Below are 15,148 nucleotides of genomic sequence, written 5' to 3'. Positions count from 1 at the left end.
ATGGTTTAAGGGGACTTCTAAGTCAATTGGCAAAATAATTCTATTACGAAAACATTCTGCATCCCACTTTGAAATGTGGCGTCTGGGGTCTTAAAGGCTAACAAGCGGCCATCTAAGATGCATCAGTTGGTCTCAACCCACCTGGATTAAAGGAGAATGAAGAACGCCAAGGTCACACGACAACTAAGAGCCCAAGAGACAGAAAGGGCCACATGAACCAGAGACCTACATCATCCTGAGACCAGAAGAACTAGTTGGTGCCCGGCCACAATCGATGACCGCCCTGACAGGGAGCACAACAGAGAACCCCTGAGGGAGCAGGAGATCAGTGGGATAAAAAAAAATGCAGACCCCAAATTCTCATAAAAAGACCATACTTAATGTTCTGACTGAGACTAGAGGAATCCCAGTGGTCATGGTCCCCAAACCTTCTGTTGGCACAGGACAGGAACCATCCCCGAAGACAACTCATCAGACATGAAAGGGAGTAGTCAGCGGGTGGGAGAGAGATGCTGATGAAGAGTGAGCTAATTATATCAGGTGGACACTTGAGAGTGTGTTGGCATCTCCTGTCTGGAGGGGGGATGGGAGGATAGAGAGAGTTGGAAGCTGGCAAAATTGTCACGAAAGGAGAGACTGGAAGAGTTGACTCATTAGGGGGAGAGCAAGTGGGAGTACAGAGTAAGATGTATATAAACTTATATGTGACAGTCTGACTTGATTTGTAAACGTTCACTTGAAGCTCATTAAAAGTTAATTAAAAAAAAAAAAAAAGATAGCAACGGCCATGGAAAAAACTAGGTGAAAGGGCAACTTAAAAAAAAAAAAAAAAAAAACTGTTGCCACAAAGTTGCTTTATAACAGGGCCTGTTGCATATTATATCTCATTTAATTCTTACAAGAACTTTGTTAAGTGGCTGCTATGTTTTACTATTTCAAAGGTGTGGAGATAGAGGCACAAGGAGTAAGCTTAAGTCCAGAAAGAACGAGTAACAGTAATTTTAATGGCAGAGGCAAGACTCTATCTTCCAATTCTTATGCCAGTTTTTTTTCAAATAGAAGTAGTAAGAACGATATTTTATATGTTTCTGTCTCCTTTGACCAGCAGAGTGCCCCATCTATAGACATGAGCAAGAAAATATATATTTAAACAAACAAACCTATCGTGTCATGAAGCGATAAAAGAGCCAATGGATATATAGTGGGGAAAAGAGAACTGGTTTTGGAATCAAATATCTAGGTGTGAGTTTTCATTATACTGTAAATTCATTCCCCAAATACTTAATGAAGGTTTAATATCTGTCAGGATCTTTGAGAGATAAAATTTCTGACCTTTCAATGTTTGTTGCTAAAATTAGTTTGTTTTGATTTTATTTTTTGTATATACAAGTCAGTTACTTGGATGCTGTTAGTTCTGATTGCTTATTAATCCCCCTCCTTAATTCAATTTAGCTGAGTAAAAACACTGACCATTATGAATTAGCATATTCTAAGGGCTTTGTCAGATAACCAGCGGGGGTAAGTTTGCGTAACTTAAAGATAAGGACTAGTTTTGCCCCCATAACATTGATCACATAAAATTTAGCTAAAAACATCGTCTTTATATTTCCCATAGATGATAGCTCCAATAATTGTCCTGAGCCCTTTAACTGGCAAGTAGAATGAATTCTACTACACCCTTTAGAAAGTAGAACTCTGGAAATTTAGCTTTCTATAAAATAAAAGCAAACAAGCAAATATTTCTACACATTTCAAAAAAAAAAAAATGTAAGAAACAGCTCTTTAATACTACCTCTGAATTTATTGTTTATATTTTGGGGAAAATATTTCTCCCAATAATGATAAACCTGTTAAGTGCTATTACTTCAGTAACTTTTTCTCACAAGTATAATTTTATATGTATTATAATGTCCTGATTTTCTCTAAAGCCAGTTTGAAGTGGGACATATGAATACTGTCACATACTGGGTCACTGCAAGTTGAATATATTTTCTAAATCTGTTAGCCATCATTTCAGCAATTCTTGGAAAACACATCCAAAACAGCAGATGGCTAAGAATTTAGGCTCCCTGTACTTAAACTAGTAGTAAAGATGTCATGGCTAATCCATAGACTCAATTAAATCTTTTGAATTCCTCAACAGAATGTTTCTAAATATTGCTTAATTATATCCCAGACTCTCAGACTCAAGCTAATCTGACTCTTAACTATTGCATATTAATCTGTCATGACATATAGTTCATGGTGTTTTTTCATGGATCAACATACAAAGAAACATTTTTATTGGTATAGAGTTAAATCTTTTTTATATGTCCTGAAATTCTGAAAAAGTAGAAAACACATATAACCACACTTAAATCAATAAATACTTATAATTTTAGATAAAATCTGTACAATATAGCATATCTAGTTGATAGAATCAAATTTGACCTCCAACTGAGAAGTCAAACGTTACATTATAAATCTATATCTACCAATATTCACCAATAACCCTTTAAGTTTAATATTGTTTTAGATAGTTACCAAAAAATTCTGAAATTAATTTCCAGAGAAAGAGAACTATAATTGTATTTGCCATGTATATTTATGGAATATTTATCAACATGCTGTAATAGATTTGATTTTGGATGTTGAAAGAAAAACTACATTTATGAACCTTTCTATTAGATTAATAAAGATTGATAAAAGATTTTATGCAAACATTTGTTTATTCTTAGTAATAATAAGTTAAACAGATGTAAAATCGTTATTTTTTTAATGACAACAATGAAATAATGTGAGAGTTATGAAGACATTCAGAAAGTGTTATATATTTCTGAATATATGCAAGTGTTATATAGTTCTTAAAAATGGCAACATCTACAACATATCACCTGGTCATTACTCCCACCAGATATTTACGGAGGATCCTCAAAGTTGGACAGTCTACTGTTACTGGACTAGAAAATACACTTTAAATTGGATTCTTCCACTTGAGATAAATGAGTAAATGAGTGTATACACACAGGTGGTCTTAATAATGATATTTAGTAATTATTATTGATGCAGATGGACTTCTGGGAAATATGACAAGAATTAAATAGACACATTTTGGAAACTCTCAAAATTTCTATGAATATTTAACTAATTGAAGAAAGAAATAGGAAACAGCTTCTCCAATACTTCTAAAGTAAAAATAAATAAACAAAATTGTACTTTGCTCTAAGAATTTCCCATGCAATAAATGGACGACACCTATTTAAAAACACTGATTGTTTGAGATCACTGTGCACTTATTGAGAACAAATCCTCAAAGCGATGCTGCTTTGAGTTAGATGAAGAAATAAAGAGAGGTGCAGTGAATCAATTAACTTGCCTAAGTCACATAGCTAGTAAATGGAAGAATCAAGGGTTTAATCTCAGCTTTTCTGATTTCAAAGATCAGGCTCTCTCCACTACTACATTACCTTGCCAGAAATAAGCATCTACTGGCAAGGTATACTAGAAAACATGGGAACTTTTAGGTCAGCTATGCCTAAATAACTCCAAAGAAAAAAATACTTAGGAATGTATCAGTGTGTTGGGGAGGAAAACAGAGAAACAAGGAAAATAATATTATTTGAAAAAAATTAAAATATGTCAAATGTGCAGCACATTTTTAAAATTATGTAAAATACATTAATAGTTATTCTGAATTAGGAAAATATATAGTACATTTGTAGAAAGAATTTTCACAAGTTTGTAGTCCATTTCTACATTGCCTTTTATAATCCATAAATATATCTATTTTATATAAGTAGGACTGGTATGATTGGCAAAGCATATACTAATATAAAGATGAAATTTGTCAGAATTGGTAGTATAAAAATAATTGTATTAGCTGCTTCACAATTTAGTGAATGCCCTGCTATTAGAACTTCTTAAAAATAGGCCTGGTAATGATAGTAGGCTATACTAGTCTGCATATATTTGTCAAGCACAATAACTGGTTGATATAAAAAAGTAAAATGAGTGTGCACCATAGGTTCTATCAACATCAAGAGGATTTCAAGGTGTTACTTTCCTTAGGAAAAGTCATTATTGACCTGCTGTATACAGATGACACACCCTTGGATGCAGAAAATGAACAGGACTTGAAGCGTTTAGTGTTATAGGTAAAAGACTGCAGCTTACAGTATGGAAAATCCTCATAATTGGGCCCACGAGTGACATCATGTTAAATAGAGAAAGCTGAAGTTGTCAAGGATTTCATTCTACTTGGATCAACAATCAATGCCTATAGGCTATTTAGGAGTCAAGAAATCAATGTATTGCATTAGGAAAATCTACTGCAAATAACCTCTTTAAAGTTTCAAGAAGCAAAAATTTCACTTTGATGACTAAAATGTGCCTGACCGAAGCCATGGTAGTTTCAATCACCTCGCATGCATGTGAAAGCTGGGCAGTGAAAAAGACAGAAGAATTGATGCATACAAATTGTGTTGGAGAAGAATATTGAGTATACCGTGGACTGCCAAAAGAAGAACAAATTAGTCTCAGAAAAAATACAACCAGAATGTTCCTTAGAAACAAGGAGGGCCAGACTTCAGCTTTCTTACTTTGGGCATGTCATCAAGAAAGACCAATTACTAGGAAAGAACATCATGTTTGGTAAATTAGAAGATCAATGAAAAAGAGTAAAACGAACTCAAGCATGGCAATGATCATGAAGATGACACAGAGCCAGGCAACGATTCCTTCTGTTATGCATAAGGTTGCCACTAGTGGACACTGACTCCATGGCAACTAACAAGAAAAACAACCTTCCTTTTTTTTGGGGGGGGAGGAATTGAACTCCTAATTTTAAGTTGGATATCAAAAATATTTTATATTGTGTTAACATCATATGTAAAAAAAAAAAAAAAGAGAGAGAGAGAGAGAAAAGAAATGTGCAAAGACCTGGAGATAGGAAACCAAAAGGGAAGAACAAGCTCAGAATTTCTGAAGCTGAAAGAACTGAAGAAAAAATTTAAGCCTCCTGTTGCAATACCAAAGGAGTCTGCCGAGAAAATATTAAGCAATGCAGGAAGCATCAAAAGAAGATGGAATATACAGAGTCACTACACCAAAAAGAATTGGTCAATGTTCAACCATTTCAGGAGGCAGCATATGATCAGGAACTGATACTACTGAAGGAAGAGGTCCAAGCTGCACCGAAGGCGTTGGCAAAAAACAAAGCTCCAGGAATTGACAGAATACCAACTGAGATGTTTCGACAAACGGATGCTCACTTGCCTATGCCTAGAAATTCGGAAGACAGCTACCTGGCCAACCGACTGGAAGAGATCCATCTTTATACCTACTCCCAAGAAAGGTGATCCAACCAAATGTGGAAATTATCAAACAACATCATTAACATCATAAGCAAGTAAAATTTTGCTGAAGATCATTCAAAAGTGGCTGCAGCATGAGTATATCCACAGGGAACTGCCAGAACTTCCAGCTGGTTTCAGAAGAGGATGTGGAATCAGGGATATCATTACTGATGTCAGATGGATCCTGGCTAAAAGCAGAGAATACCAGAAAGACGTTCACCTGTGTTTTATTGACTACGCAAAGTCATTCGTCTGTGTGGATCATAACACATTTGGATAATCTTTCGAAGAGTGAGAATTCCAGAACACTTAACTGTGCTCATGAGGAGCCTGTAAGTAGATCAAGTGGCAGTCATTCAAACAGAACAAGGGGATCCTGTGTGGTTTAAAGTCAGGAAAGGTGTGCATCGGTGTTGTATCCTTTCACCATACTTATTCAACCTGTATGCTGAGCAAATAATCCGAGAAGCTGGACTACATGAAGAGGAGTGTGGCATAAGGAAGACCCATTAACAACCTGTGTTATGCAGATGACACAACCTTGCTTGCTGAAAGTGAAGAGGGCTTGAAGCACTTACCAATGAAGATCAAAGACCACAGCTTTCAGTATGGATTGCATCTCAACATAAAGAAAACAAAAATCCTCACAACTGGGCCAATAAGCAACATCATGGTAAATGAAGAAAAGACTGAAGATGTCAGGGATTTCATTTTACTTGGATCCAAAATCAGCACCAGGGAAGCAGCAGTCAAGAAATCAAATGATGGATTCATTGCATTGGGCGGATCTGCTGTAAAACACCTCTTTAAAGTGTTGAAAAGCAAAGATGTCACCTTGAAGACTAAGGTGTGACTGACCCAAGCCCAAGGTGAGACTGACCCAAGCCATCATATGCATGAGAAAGCTGGACGTTGAATTAAGGAAGACCAAAGAATTGATGCCTTTGAACTGTGGTGCTGGCAAAGAATATTGAATATACCATGGACTGCCAAAAGAATGAACAAATCTGTCTTAAAAGAAGTACAACCAGAATGCTCCTTAGAAGCAAGGATGGCGAGAATTCATCTCACATACTTCAGACATGTTATCAGGAGAAATCAGTCAATGGAGAAGGACATCATACTTGGTAAAGTAGAGGGTCGGACAAAGAGGAAGATCCTCAAAGGGATGGATTGACACAGTGGCTGTAACAGTAGGCTCAAGCATAACAAGGATTGTGAGGATGGCGCAGTGCCAGGCAGAGTTTAGTTCTGTTGTACATACGGTCACTGTGATTCATAAAAGTCTCGATGGCACCTAACAACAAGAACATGAAGTATGGCAGCCTCACCTAGGTATTGAGGCCACAAAGCCATTTTTGGTAATAACTTTGATGCTTCAGGAAAAAGTGTTTTTTTTAACTAAAGCAGCTAATCTATTTTCTTCAGTTCCTCTGTCTTTTATTTTTACATACAGGGAAAATAAATTAAAAGGGAAACTGAGCAGGAGAATAAATTACAATTAAGTTTTTGAGTTTTTTTCTCCTCTAACTAGACTATTCAGATTTCACCAAGTTTCCTACTAATGTCCTTATTCTATTTCAGGATCCAATTTAGATTACTACATTGAATTTAGCCACCACAGCTCCATTTTCATTGTCTCCTCTAACCTGAAATAGTTTCTCTGCATTTTTCTTATTTTTCATGACCTTGACAGTTCTTAGGAGCACGGGTCAGGTGTGTTGTAGAATGTCTCTCAATTTGGGCTAATCTGGTGATTTCTCATGATGAGTCTGGCATGAGGAGATTTTTGGAAAGAATATCGCAGAAGTGAAGGGCTGTTATATAGCATGATATCAGTGAGTACAAGACATGATGACACATCCTGGTGATGTAAATCTTGATCGCTTGGCTAAGGTGGTGTCTGCTGAGTTAGTAATAGCAAATTACTATTTTACCCTTGTCATTCTTTGGTCACAAAGTTTAACCAACAGTGAAGAAGAGGGGAATTAAGTCCCACCTTCTGAATGGGAAAGTACATCCATGTCTCACTTATGGACGTGGTTAGATTCCAAAGACCAGACTATTTTGTGAAAATTGGGGTTATGCAAAAATGAGAACCCTGGTGAAGCCAGCCTGGGCATGCTCCTCTTCCAGTCACGTGGTGTCCAGCAGCCAGAGGACGCAGGCCCAGTGGGTGGCTCAGGCTGCAGCCCACCACCTGGTCGTACATCTGGATGCCAGTGTCAGCTAGGGTAGCACGGTGGTTATGAGCTGGGCCGCCAGCACTGAACCACTGCCCTTAGCAGCAGTGCCGACACCTTGGGCTACATGCATGGGTAGCAGCCCAGGCACATGCCTGGCTTGGCCAGATGTGAAGAACAGCACTTCGGTGCCCCCACCTCCAGGTAGGCAGAAGCCTTAACCCAGCTCAGCATGCCTACACCATGGAAAGCTGCTTTTTTACTGTTGTCCTAAATGCAAAGTGTAGGATAACTAGACAGTGAGGAATAGGTGTATGTGGATGCATTCTTTAGAAGTCTTCTGACTGGGAGATTTTTCTCTTCTCCCGCATTTATTTATTTATTCAATAATTTTTATATCAGTATGGACTGAGGCATACATATTTTACACTTTATGTTATAATCTCATTTGTTGTTGCTATTAGTTGCCAGTGAGTCCATTATATAATGTGCTATTTATTTTGTTCTTCATATTGTTCTAGCTTAGGCTCTTTGGAGCTCTTTCAAGTTGATTCTTGTGTGCCTTTGATCTCTCTTTCTCTCTCTTGCTCTCTCTTGCGCTTCCTTACTTTCTGGCCCTAGAAGATTCTCCCGGCTTATTTTGTGTTTTCCCTGCTCCAGTCCTACAATCAACCATTTTTCCAAGAAACCTTGGTTCCTTCTATTGGAAAATGGCATTTAGAAATGAAGGCCTGTCTGACCAGGGTCACAATATTTGGTCCCTGATAGAGTGGAAGAAAAATATGGAGCATAACTCAAATTCTTATTAAAAAAAAAAAAGTCACACAAACTGGAACAACAGAGAACAGAGGACACCCTGAGGCTATCACCCTGAGATACTCTTTAAGCCTAGAACTGAGACGACCCCTGGGGATCACATTGTAGCAAACTAGCAGAGTGGCACAAAAGATAAAGAATATTACCTGTAAAATCAGTGGCCTACTTAAAAACCGTCAGTCTGAGACCAAGGGGTCAACAATTACTACTAAGCAAAGATGAGAAGATAAGAGGGCAGGTAAATTAGAATTCTGGAAAGGGAACAAACAGAACACAATTAAAGAGAATGTTGACACATCGTGATAAACATTACAAATGTCACCAAAAACTCAATAAAATATTATTAAAAAAAAAAAAAGGAATAAAAGACGGAGTGCTAAATGTGCATAATTAGGTTTTAAAATATAACGCTACACTGGGTCATCACATAGTCGCAAAAATCTGTGTTTTTAAACATGTTTTTGGTAGAAAGTAATCTCAAAACTGTTCATTTTTCATCTGTTATATGAATACACATTTTGCATCCATTATATGACTACACATTTTGTATCCATTATATAACATTTATTTATTTACTTATCTATCTGTACATTTGTTTCAACCTTTCTTCAATGCCTTGTTTGTGCCAGGTGCTGTGCTAAGAGCTGGGTATAGAAAATATAATGGCTACCCTCAAATGGCCAGTGGGGGAAGATTATAAACATATTAATCATAGTATAATGGGGAAAGTACAAACTATGGGCTATGTGGTATGGGGAGCAAAGAGGCTGGCACAAAGAGCAAGATGCTGTTTTGAGTAATTACTTCACTGGATTGGCATTTAAATTTGTATCAGAGAAGACTAGTGGTTGAAGATCAGCGGTGTTGTTGGGAAAACAGGGTTAAAAATTCAACACATAGAGAATTTCCTTTTTTCTCTATGAAATCATGAATATAGTAATTTAAGGCACCTGTATATTCATAAAATGATGAGTAATTAGGGGTTGATAAAGCACTAGGTGCACGTAGGGATATGTTAGAAGAGATGGAGATATGGGTTAGTCAAGATTGTGAATTCTCTAAATTCTCCATTTGGATAAAAAAAATTGTAATTCCAGTGATCGCAAAAAAAGACTGAGATTAATTCATGATTATAAAGACTATTTTGTTGCAGGTTGGAAATACACCATATTAATTGTCTGTCTGGTCCAAAATACTAGTGTAGTTAATGGGTTTTCTATCTTCAAATTGGCCAGTGCTTGAGACGTAGTTTTCTGACCTGTGTGGCCATGAACGGATAGTTTTATCTCTCAGACGTTCAGTTATCTGATTTATAAAATGGGACAGAAAACAATATCCACATTTTAGGGTTATTACGAAAATTAATTGGAATAATACAGGGAAAACATAGACACAAATGTCAACACATTTTGCATCCATTATATGAATAACATTTATTTATTTACTTATCTATCTATACATTTAAACTATTAATACTAATTAATAAGGGGCAGTTCTACTCTGTCCTACAGGGTCGCTATGAGTTGGAATCGACTCGACGGTGCTGGTTTTTTTGGGTATACTAATTAAACTGGGCATGACATAAAGTTGAACTAGAGTGCACTAACTGGTCATGTCCTTAAGAAACTGTTTCTAAGGACCAAAAGACTTCAATTGACAGCCACTTCCACCAGTACTTGGGACACTAAGAATTACAAAGTCATACTTGGGTAGTGCAAATGGCCAATATGTTTAGTAACTATCTGGAAGAAGTTTGATTCCACCCAGAGGCACCTCAAAAGGAAGGTCTGGTGATCTACTTCTGAAAAATCAACCACTGAAAACCTTATGGAGCACAGTTCTACTCTGACATACATGGAGGCACCATGAGTCATAATCAACATGAAGGCAACTGGGTTTTTTTTTAAAAGTTACAGAGTTGAAAAATTTGACAAATCAGCTACTCTATCTTCTTTTTGCATTATTGAGGCAAGATGTTCAAAAGAGGTAACGTGGCTTTACTGAAGTCATTGAGTACACTGCTAGATAGGGTGTAGAGGCCAGGCCATCCTTTCTTGGGTATCTTCTTGCCAGACGCACAAGGTCAGAATGTAGATGCATAAACTCTTGAACAAATTCAATAAGAACAAAATATTAGTATTTGATCTCTTTCATTTTCTGCCTTCTGGTCCCTTTAAGAGCTTATCAATTTCATTCAACTGAATAGCAGGATGATCCTTGTGTTTTGGACATTCCCTCAACTCTTCCTAATACTGTGCATTAAAGTATACCAGTTCAGAAAATAGAGAAATGTGTTTGGACTTAATTTGGTAATTAAAAAAAAAAAGACTATCCAAGGGCTCTATTATACTCATCTTATTCAATATAGCAGTATTAAGGGCTAGTGAGTAAGCTAAGGTAGTTTATATGAATCAATATTTTCATTAGGTTGAGTAGAATCTAGCATGTATTAATTATACCATTTAATCCTGTGACATCTTAGCTCTCCTTTCACCAAACAGATTAAAGTTAATGTGGTTAAAATTATGAGAAAACATTAACACCAGTACTTCTTCCTTTAATTATTAACTTGGTTCAATCCGATCTTTGAAAAGGAGACAAAAGTTAAAGAAGCAGTTTGATGCTCTGGGTTTATGTAAGTTATAGGGTAATTTGTAGCCTTAATATAAATTTAAAAAATTACTAACGCTTCCTCTAGCAGTAATATGCAACAGTATATTGTTTCTCAAAACTGTGTTCTCAAGAAAAAAATCCAAAATGGTCTTTGACTATGGATAAAAATGCAAATTTGTAGACTCAATCGCATAGTACCTGAATTAGAATCTTCAGTGTTATATTTTTAACAAGTTACTGGGAGTGTTTAGTAAGCACATTTAAATTGAAGAATCTGTTATTTTTATCCTTTAAGAGCTTGCACCTTCAAAAAATAATGCTGTGCTCAGCAAAGTATGAATATAGGATGTAACTTCTTTACAATTATGATAATATATATTATTCTCATTTAATTTTCACAATAACCAGAAGCTGCATCCAGAAGCCGCATCCTCAAAAATTTTGGGTGACAAAATTAAAATAACTTTGTGAGACAATACGGAAATTATTGTTAAGTACACAATTTTCAAAATTATACATATTTAATCGGCAAATGTTTTATATATATGGAAACTCTGGTGGACTAGTGGTTAAAAGCTACACCTGCTAACCAACAGGTCAGCAGTTCGAATCCACCAGGCGCTCCTTGGAAACCCTGTGGGGCAGTTCTACTCTGTCCCATAGGGTCGCTATGAGTCAGAATTGACTTGGCGGCAATGGGTTCTTTTTTTTTTTTAATAAGAGTAAAGAAAACGTATGTTGTTATTAGTTGCCTTCAAGTCAATTCTGACTCATGACGACCCCTTGCACGCATAGTAGAACCGTTCTATAGGGTTTTCAAGGAGGTGACCTTTCCTAAGCACCTTGCCAGGCTTTTCTTTCAAGGCACACCTGGGAGGGTTTGAACTGTGGAACTTTCAGTTAGTATTCAGTGCATAACCATTTGTGACAACTAGGGACTCAAAAAAAAAAAAAAAAAAGGTATACATGTCTAAATTATCTTTGAGTCTATCTGAGAATAGCAGCTGTTTGAAAAATTTTGATTGAATGACTATCTTCTAATTTTGACTTACTTTTTACCACCAAAGACCATTAAATCATAAAACTTATTATATACTGACTTACATTTCTTTATGTTCTCTTTTTTTATTTTACAAACTGTATGTAGCATTTATTATATGTCATGCACTGTTTCATCAAGTATTCAAGTATTAGTTCATGTAATATTCATAATAGCCCTAAGATTTGGACACAGTTATTCCCTCCAGTTTAGAGGCGAGGAAATTGATGCACAGAGAGATTATTTAACTTACCTGAGACCTAAGAGCTAGCAGGTGAGGAAACCAGAATTCACACTTAGGCAGACTGGCCCTGGAGTCAGTTTGCTTAGCTCACACACTCTGTTACCACTGCTACTGACAGGAGATTGATAAAGCTCTTTGAGGTCAAAAGTTGGAAGCTTTGATTTTATTGGGCTTTTTACCTAATTCTTTGCATAGTAAATGAGAAATAGAGGTCAATTTAAAAAAAAAAAAATTTTTTTTTTTTTTTTTTGAACAAGGCTTAGTAGAAATAAATCCTTTTGGCAGGTTTCTCTAAAATAATGTCTTAGTTTCTTCTGCAGGGTTTACAATTAAAATTATTTCATCAAAAATTAATATGCCAACTTAATAAAAGCCTGACTCTTCTTTTCCTCTTGTAAAGTCAGTCACTAACCAAAAAGGAATTGAACAGGGTTTTGTTGTGCGTTTGACTTCACTATTTCTGTTACAGAGGCTGTTCGTCAATATGGGCTTGAATGTTTAAAAAAAAAAAAAAAATTAATATGGTTTATAGCAGTAATCCTCTTAAATGCTTGAGACTTTGCCAGCTTTCAACTAACAAGCCAGGTTATTAACGGCTGCGGTCCTACAACACTCAGGGATTATTGTCTAGGTCTGCTGACGAGGCATTGCTAGTGACCGGTTTGTAAAATGCAATCTGTTATTTTCTTTCACAGCCTGATCAATGATTAAAACTGCTTGAAGTACAAAATCCTACCTTTCCAACCAGCTGACGATTTTTGCGATACATAGAATAGAATGGCTCTTTTTTATGTGTGATTAAAGGTTCTGATTATTACCTGTGTAAGTTATCTGGCAGCTTTTTTTTTTAACTTTTGGTTTGATCAAGTAAACTTGAAAAGAACATCAAGATTAAAAAAAAAAAAATTAACATTACCTTTAACTAAAAAAAAAAAAAAAAAATGACAGCTCTGTCAGAAGACTGTCTTCTCTCACCTGATACTTGATATGGAGTTTCTGACAAGTATACAGATTTGCCTTAATTATTTATTCATTTCATTGAAACCATCTTCATCTGCTTTAAATTTCTAATAAGCCTATTTAAATAAAGAGAATCCAATTTGAATGTTGATTTTATACTTTAAAAATCATGAAGGTGTCTGCATTTCTACAGAAGTGGCATGAAGCCATGGTAATACTTACATCAATAAATGGCCGAAACAAAAATGCGAATTATATTAGGAAATGCCATGATAGCATTTTAAATCAAGTTAGTACAAAATAGCTGCAAATAGCAGTGGATGACAAAACAATAAGAAGGCATTATGGTTGGTTAAAAAAAAAAAAGGTAACTTTAATCTGAGAGAAGAAAAGGAAAAACAAATTCATATTTCCTCATCTTCATCAACTGAACATTTTGGGTCAAATAGAACACTTTCTTTTGATAGAGTGAAGAGGGATTCTGCCTTGTTCCTTATTTGACACAATCATTTTTTGTTTGGTTCAGTTTATTTTGCTTTGCTTGGTTAGGTTTGACTATCTTATTAAAAACGCAAAAACTAATCTGAAGAGCTTCTGAAGCTTGATTTTTTTCCTGTGACTCAATTTTTTTTTCCGCTTATGGGATTCTAGATCATATCTTTTGAAATTCGAAGACATGTATTTCTCATAAGTCAAAATTAGAAATGAGTTTTCTCTACTGCTTTCCTCCTCCCCCCCCATTACTAGTGCCATTGTGTTGATTCCAACTCATAGTGACCCCATGTGTGTCAGACTAGAACTGTGTTCCACAGAGTGTTCAATCTGATGTTTCAAAAGTAGATCACCCGTCCTTTCTTCTGAGGTACCATTGGGCAGACTTGAACTTCCAACTTTTCTATAACCAGCCAAGTGAGCTAATCATTTGCACCACCCAGGGGTTCCTATTAGCCCTCACCCCTGACAAAAGCCACTCCTTCCACCGACCTATGTATATTGATTGAAACCATAAAGTCTTTAGATTTAAACTCAATGACAATTCACCTGAATGGCAGATGAGGGAGACTCTGGGAATGGTGGACATTTTATCAGTTTAGTTCTGTGAACTTTTTTGTCTTTGAAATAACAGTAGGCTGGGGCAGGGAGGAAGCCCTCCTCTAACACTACAGAGACAGAGGCAAGTGTAAACACTATAAAAAAAAAAAAAACAAACAAACACTATAGAATGGGAAAACTAACTAACTGTTACTGTTGAGTGGATTCTAACTCATAATGACCCTATAGGACAGAGAGAACCACCCCATAGGATTTCCAAGGAGCTGCTGGAGAATTTAAACTACTGACCTTTTGGTTAGCAGCCAAACACTTACCACTGTGAAATCAAGGCTACAGGTGGAGGGGGGGAAGTCAGTACAAAAATGTTTACAGAAAGGGAAACTAGGATTTTTCACCCATAAATCTTGGTGGAACTACTATCTTCTGCAAGAAACTTTTGCGTGACATGTCTCAAAATTCTATTTTGTTGAGAACGGTTATAAATGAAATAATTATTTTTAACTATATGTTTAAAAACTCTTTACTTAATTGCTTAGATTTCTGGAAATGGAATTGGAAATAATTTTCCTTCAGAATTCTTAAAGTATCCTGTCTCTAAATTTCTTAGATGCTACTGAGCAGTCCAAAGCTATTTTATTGTTGCTGGTTACCTAGTGCTGCTATAACAAATACAACAAGTGGATGGTTGTAACAAACATATTTATTCTCTCACAGTCTAAAAAAAAAAAAAATTTTTTTTTTGGAGGCTATAAATTCAAATTCAGGATGCCAGCTCCAGGGGAAGGATTTCTCTCTCTGTTGGGCCTGGGGAAAGTCCTTCTCATCAATCTTCCCCTGATATAGGAGATTTTTCAGCCCAGGAAACCCAGTTCCAAATGACATACTTTACTCCTGGCTCTTCTTGCTT

The sequence above is a fragment of the Loxodonta africana genome, chromosome 17, assembly GCF_030014295.1.
Source record: "Loxodonta africana isolate mLoxAfr1 chromosome 17, mLoxAfr1.hap2, whole genome shotgun sequence".
Classification (NCBI taxonomy): Eukaryota; Metazoa; Chordata; class Mammalia; order Proboscidea; family Elephantidae; genus Loxodonta; species Loxodonta africana.
This window is presented reverse-complemented; position numbering follows the sequence as displayed.